The sequence below is a fragment of the Apodemus sylvaticus genome, chromosome 8 (genome assembly GCF_947179515.1).
Source record: "Apodemus sylvaticus chromosome 8, mApoSyl1.1, whole genome shotgun sequence".
NCBI classification, from domain to species: Eukaryota; Metazoa; Chordata; class Mammalia; order Rodentia; family Muridae; genus Apodemus; species Apodemus sylvaticus.
Genome location: NC_067479.1, coordinates 101013546 through 101021032, shown reverse-complemented (window position 1 = coordinate 101021032; position 7487 = coordinate 101013546).

Below are 7487 nucleotides of genomic sequence, written 5' to 3'. Positions count from 1 at the left end.
CCAGTCTTTTCCATTACCTTACCTTTCAGAGTCTTTTTTTCTTTTTTTCTTTATTTTCTTTATTTATTTTATGTATGCGCGATCCAGTGCATGTACACCTGTGTGCCTGAAGAGGGCATCAGATCCCCTTATAGGGGGCTGTGAGCCACCATATGGATGGTAGGAATTGAACTCGGGACCCCTGGAAGAGCAGCCAGTGCTCTCAGCTGCTGAGCCATCTCTCCAGGCCTCATCCAGAGTCTTTGCATGAAGTCAATCTGAACTTGGTATTAGCTCTCAGCTTACAGTAGAATTTGTTTTCAAATTTCCACTAATGTGTATTTACCATGGGTGTTCCGTCTTTTGCTTATCTTCTCAGATATCCCTTTATGTTTTTCTGATCCCCTCACACCTATGACATAATGCTCTTTATATCAGTGTGCTTGCCTTTCACATCTATGTTGTTGGGTGTGGCTTTCTCCTTGCCAAGAAGTCACTGACCTTTCTATTCTATTCTTTACGTCTCTATCTCCCCTCCAAGGCTGAGTAGGTATCACATGCATGCATATTTTCAGACATTGTGTTTTATTGTCATGCTAAGGATTTTCACGTGTTATGTGTTATCAAAAGCATGTGTAATAGAACCCATCTTACAATGTGTAAATAATGTCTTCATATATTTGCTCTGCTGTTGGTCTATAAAGTATTTGGAGGAATTTATGTGTCCTCAGGTCACAGCATAGGGTTTTGCCTGGGATATATTTCAGGAAGGTTTATCAGATGATGAATTTATGGGTCTACCTAGCTTATATAGAGATTGTCAGTGGAAAGTGGGGCCTAAGCCAAACTTTGCGATTTCTGTCTGGTTTGTACTGTGATTCCCCACTAGCTTAGTGGCTAAGCCAATTCAGAATAGGAACCAGCCTTTAACAAAAGCAATGTGTCGTTCAGTGTATGTGCAAGAAAAAGCATACCCAACAATGTTTAGTGCAGCAGAGCCTCTGATAGAAAAGTGGAAGAAGCAATTACGTTGCAATGAATAAGTAAATTATAGCATGTCAGTGAGTTGTCATGTAAACAGTCGTAAAAACCATGATTATGAAGACAGTGGAATGGCCTTAAAGAAGAGTCACACTTTCTGTCCACCCCACAGAGAAAATCAAACTCATTAAACATCCTCCTCCTGTTAGTTCATTCATGAATCCAACAAGTGTTTCTTTAATATTTACAGTGTACCAGGCCTTGATCATTAGCAAGCAATGCAGACTTTAACAGATTTCCAGTGGAAAGGGAAGGCAGGGCTCCAAGACTCATCCCAGCTTCAGAGGTTTTTCTCACCATTTCTCTGGGAAGATACACATTCTTTTTTTATTTTTATTAGATATATTCTTTATTTATATTTCAAATGATTTCCCCTTTCCTGGTCTGTCCCCCAAATCCCATAAGCCATCTCTCATGCCCCTGTTTCCCAATCAGCCCTCTCCTGCTTCCCTGTCCTAGTATTTCCCTACACTGTGGCATTGAGCCTTTCCAGGACCAAGGGCCTCTCCTCCTTTTGATGTCCAACAAGGTCATCCTCTGCTGCCTATGTGTCTGGACCATGGATAACTCCATGTGTAGTCTCTAGTTGATGGTTTCGTCCCTGTGAGCTCTGGGAGTCCTGGGTGGCTCATATCGTTGTTCCTCCTACGGAGCTGCAAACCCCTTCAGCTCCTTGGGTCCTTTCTCTAGCTCCCCCATTGGGGACCCTGTGCTCAGTTCAATGGCTGGCTGAGAATGTCACCCTATGTATTTGTCATCTGGTAGCAGAGCCTCCCAAAAGCTTGTCTTTGTTAGGCAGCATTCTGTTACTGTGACAAAATATCTGAGACAATTAAATAAAAGGAGGAAAGGTTCCCTAATGCCCTGGATTACAGAGGTTTCCAACTACAGTTGTTTGACCCCCTGCCTTGATCCTGTGGCAGTACAGAGCACCATGACAGAGAGTGTCAGGGAGGACTGTCCATCTTCTGAAGGCTGAGGAATAGAGTGGTGAGGAAGAGAGTAATGGGCTGGCGTCTTGATGTCACTCTCAAGAACATGCCCCAGTGATCTAACTTCCTAACTTTCTACCAGATCCTAAAGGTTACACCACCTCCCAGAAGCACCACAGACTGGGGACCAAACCCTCAACACATGGCCTCTGGGACATTCAAGATGCAAACCCTATGTAGCGCTTACCTCAGTCAGCATCTTGTATCCCTTCCTGTCTTCAGGAAGCAGTTTCAGGAACTCCTTATCCTTGCTGGGGTTTATTGCCCTTGATAGTCATCTCCTCATACCCATTTCCCACTCAGCAAAGATAGATTTTTAAATTTTGTTGTAATTAGAACCAGGAAAGGGATTATAAATAATACATTGTCTTTACTGCTGTGACACGTGTTCTCTTCTCTCACAGAAGGGTCAAGCCCTCTGATGGCGAGGTTGATCAGCTTGGATCTGGGTTCATCTGAAACTTGATAGAGTGCTTTGAGCACAACCGTCTTTAGGAGCTCCTGCAACTAAGCTCTATGGCAGGCCGCACTCGTCCCTCATGGATTTTCAGGATGGTCTGATACTCAATCAGGCATGCTGATTACGGGTCTTACGGGAACATTTCATGGACAGAAATTTTGGTTATAGTGATTTTTCCTTGTCAGGGCTGGGAGGAAATGCCCTGAAGAAGAGAGCGTTAGCTGTCCTAATTCTAGGCACTGTTCAATGATATTTAAATAATTCATATATTTAAAATAACAAAATAAATATTTTATGGGTCTTTACATTTCAGTAACAGGCTGTACCCTTGGAACCTACAGATTAAAATTAGACTTTAGTCACAAATATCAATATAATTGTTGAGTAAAATGTTGCTATTAGTAGAAGCACATTCATAGGTCACTTTTTTTTTTAATTCTCAGTGGCCTAGAAATCAAACTGAATGGCCTGGTTAGGTATGCATTAGGGGTTTATGGGTGAGAAGGAAGCCTTTCCTTGTTTCATAATTCTTCAGTACCCTATGATCAGTTTTTCCCCTTATGACAAGGTGGGGTCCGTCCTGTACACTGATATCTCTAAGAGAAAATTACAGCTCACTCGTGACCATCTTGGAGACATCAAGAATCCATGTAATAAGGCTTGCTGGAGAATAGGTAGGTATAGAACAGAACAATTATATTGGTGGGTGTTGCATAATCTGTCTGTACTTCCCAAGACGATTTGAAAAATGATGTAAAGTAGTTGCAGCAATGTGACTGGAATACTGTCTCTGAAGGGTTGCTCATTCTTTCTCTCTGTTTGAAAATACAATGCGTATTGATTTTTTGGATAGAATTATAGGGGTAATGTATGGCCATCATATAAAATTTGGAAAATATAGAGAAGTATAAAGAAGGAGAGAAAAAGTATCCATGATTAATCACACAATTATAACATGATTGTTATTTGTGTGTGTGTGTGTGTGTGTGTGTGTAAGTGCCTAATTTCTATGCTTAAGCCTTTTTGTACTCTCTTTTCTTGTATGTGAATGTTGATGTGGATTCATATTGTGCAAGTATGTGTACACATATGTGCACATGTGCATCTAAGCTAGAAGTCATTTCTCAGGAGCCATCTACCTTGCTGTTTGAGACAGGGTCTCCTACTATCTTAAAGATTTTCAAGTAGTCTAGGCTTACTGGGCAGTAAGCCCTGAGGAGCTGTCTACTGTTGCATCCCTTGTGCTCTAGTTACAATCTAGGCAATTGCTACCACATTTGATGCCTGTGTGTCTGTGTGCACATGCTCCTGCAGGGGTCCATGTGAAGGTCAGACGACGGTACTTAGTGTCTGTTCTTGCCTTCCTCCTTGCTCAAGCCAGAGTATTTTTGTTGTTTACTGTTATATACAGGCTTGCTGGTCCAGGAGCTGCAGGGAATTCTTTTGTGTGTGCCTCCCACCTTACTGATAGAAGCCTTGGCATTACACACACACACTACTGCATGTAACTTTTCCATGTTTTCTGGGGATCTGAACTTAGGTCTTCTTGCTTGCATTCCAAACCTTTAAATCAAGGAACCATCATCTCAACTTTCAGTTTAAAAAAATATGGGTTCTGGAGATCAAACTCAGGTCTCATGCTTGTGCACAAACACGTTACCTATTTAGTAATCTTAGCGATATCCCTAGCCTCTTTCCTGTCATCTTGATTCTCTGATTAGCTTTCCTCCTAGTGTCTCTCTAGGCTGAAAGTGTTTTGAAGAGGGCACTCTCTTCTCCACTTTGCATACATCCCTCATCTGTGTCACAGGTCTTGACTATGGATGATTTTAGAATTAATTACAAAGTTTTATCTTTTCTTATCATGTGGTAACTTGAACTTTCCATCTAATGATCCTCAGAGATTGGTGAATTATTTCTCAGCTTTTGCCACAAAGGACAATTCAATGAGAGATCTTTGTTGTGTGTGGGGTTTTCCTGTTCACTTAACCCCAACGCTACCTTTTATTCTCTAGTAATAGCCACAAATGCCCCCACAGACTGTGTAATGGCTTTTGGGTGGCTGATAGCTACTGTGCTAAAAATCTAATATATAGGAATGTCAGAGTGTCTGTACTCTTAACTGGCTATGTTTTAGAGAGTAGGCTGTCAAGAAGATGAACACTGAGATGGGATTTCTGAGCTGTTAGACACTGACAATTAATTTTTCTTTTCTCTTTTGGGATAAGCCATACTATGAAGACATAGATCTGAATTGGAAACCATGCTATATGAGAACTAGTCAGTAGCACAATCTATCCAGGTGTTTTGATTACAAATGGAGTTAGTTCAGAGACATGGGAATTTTTAGGACCCATGCAGAGCTGGGCAAGAACCAAGGTCAGAGAATATACTGGCAGCTCTTGGAAATTTGGAAACTAGGATCGTTTGTTTTCCAGGTAGTCAGAAGCTGCAAGACTCCCAGGGGTTTTGCTGCTGCTGATCTCAGCAGCTCATAACAATAACATGAGTCATTGTTAGAAGACATCAGAAGACTCTGGTGCGTTCATAGATCTACCATCTGCCTGTAGCTGCATCTTCTTTCCACCTCCCAGATCTGCAAAGAATGTCACTCAGTAGCCTGATTAACTAAAGAACTGCTAACAAGAGGGCTATATTTCCAGGCTTCCAGCTTGATAGTATTGGAGGTTGCTGAGACTGGGAGTGGGGCAGAAACAGTATGGACAAGACCTTTGTCAGTATCAGATTGGAAAAGCATATGATACACTTTGGTGTTGCTGTATTGATTCTTGGGAACTATTAGGTTGAGAACTCTGAAAATTAGGAATTCTGGAGTTTCCATGTTCTTTCTTGGTTGCATTTTAGATCAGGAGCACCAAGACGATAAACATTTAAGTGGCGTTACTGAAAACACAAACCTCAACAACTGAACTAAGGATGTGGCTCAGTGGGTAGAAAGTTTTCCTGGCACACACATCCTGAGTTTGATTCCAAGTATTTTATGAAACTAGGCCAGATGGTTACTGACCGGAAAACAAAAGTGGAAGTAAATAACGACTTGAATTTCTACTTCTTAAAAAAACAAACAAACCCATTTTGTTTTAAATTAAAGTATAATTATATCAGTTTACCGGTTCTATTTCCTCCCTCCAACCCTTCCATGTGCCCTTCCTTGCTCCCTCTCAAATGCATAACATCTTTTTCTTTAAGTGTTGCACACACACACACACACACACACACACACATTCTGTGCTCAGCCTGTTCAGTGTAACGTGTATGTATATCTGTGATTTTATGGGAATGCTCGCATCCTGTTAAATAATCAGTTCGGGGACTCTCCCCATATTTCTTCTGCTCTCAGCAGTCCTTAGTTGCCTATACTTCTTTGTAGAGTGGGGCCCTGTAAGAGCAGGTCTATCAGTGTTATTCTTGTATAGGTCTTGTTTAGACAGCCATATTGTTGATGTATCTTGCATGAGAAATGGATGTTATAAGAGTCTTTTATTTAGCTGACTGCCTGGTCTTATACGTCATCAAGGGTTGATAGAAGCTATAGCTGTGCTGTGCATGGCATGGTTGGAGTTCAGATGAGCTCTAGTTCAGATAAGAAAAATAGAGTTGCTCTCACATAAAATTGTAAAAATTAGGACAATGAAAAGCATACTATCCATTTATATGCACATATACTAGTAAACACACACCCACACACTCACACGCATACACACACGCACACACATGCACACATACCCACATACTCACACACAAATAAAGGCTTTATATCATTTAACATTTGTGCATGAATATTTGTTCTAACTAGGATTAGTTCCTTAAGACAGGATTTTACCAGTGCCTTTGTTTATCCACTGCTCAGTATTCTTAACCATTAACTCCCATCCGTGCCTGAGATACCCAACTCTTAGCTACTTTGTGACTGCTGAGGTCACACTGTTAATTTTAAAACCCAGCAAATTAAATTAAAACAAACATGTTTGCCATTTCTTTTACTTGCCTGTACATGCACTTTTATATTCCTTTGATTTTACCTATGAGATTGAACTATGTGGTTTCATCTGGATCTCACACATCTTTAAAAATACTCATTATCACGTCGATTATGTAAGCCAAAGGTATGAACTCTAACAAAATAACATGTTCTGAAAAGAGAATGCATTTTGTCCTTCTGTTCCAGATAATCAGGTTTTTCTAACAGCTTGAAACTGTTGACAGGTAAAGGCTCAATAGAGGCCCCAGCAAAGGGAAACTGAGGGGGAGGGGAAGGTGGGAGTGTCTCGGGTGGAGGGGCATATATGTGGAGGCAGGGGGTGGGAGGAGGGGTTGGGGATCTTTGGGGAGGGAGGAAATCGGGAAAGGTTTTACTATTGGCAATGTAAATGAAGAAGATATTCAATGAAAAAAAATGGTTGACTATTTTCAAGGTCAACTCCAGAGGTGTGGCATATCTATATATAGATATGCATATATATGTAGATATTCATATATATATTACATATATGCTAAAATAGGTGTAGATCAAATATATTTAATATTTTGACATAGAATCCAGTATTATGCTACCATTTTAAAATATTTTAATCAATGTAAATTAAAGATATTTCCATATATTAGCATTTAAAAGGATATAAAGATAAAATATTCTGTTTATGTAAATGGCATGATTTACTTCACTAGCTCACTGTTAATTACTTTAGGCTGTTTTGGTCTTTCTAAAAAGATTTGTTTATTTTTATTTTATATGTATGAATGATTTGCTACTTCCAGGTCATGGTGAACAATTAGAGGCCAGCCTTAGGTCATGTGGTGAGACCATGTCTCAGAACAAAACAAAGCAAAACAGAACACATAAGAATCTTTATAAGCCAACTGATCTCAGATGTTTTGTATAGTGGCAGAAAGTCAACTCAAAAATATATGCTTAAATTTTTATTAATTATGTGCACATATGTTTAGGTGAATTACAATGTTACTGGTTATTGAAAGAAAAGGACTTATTCTCC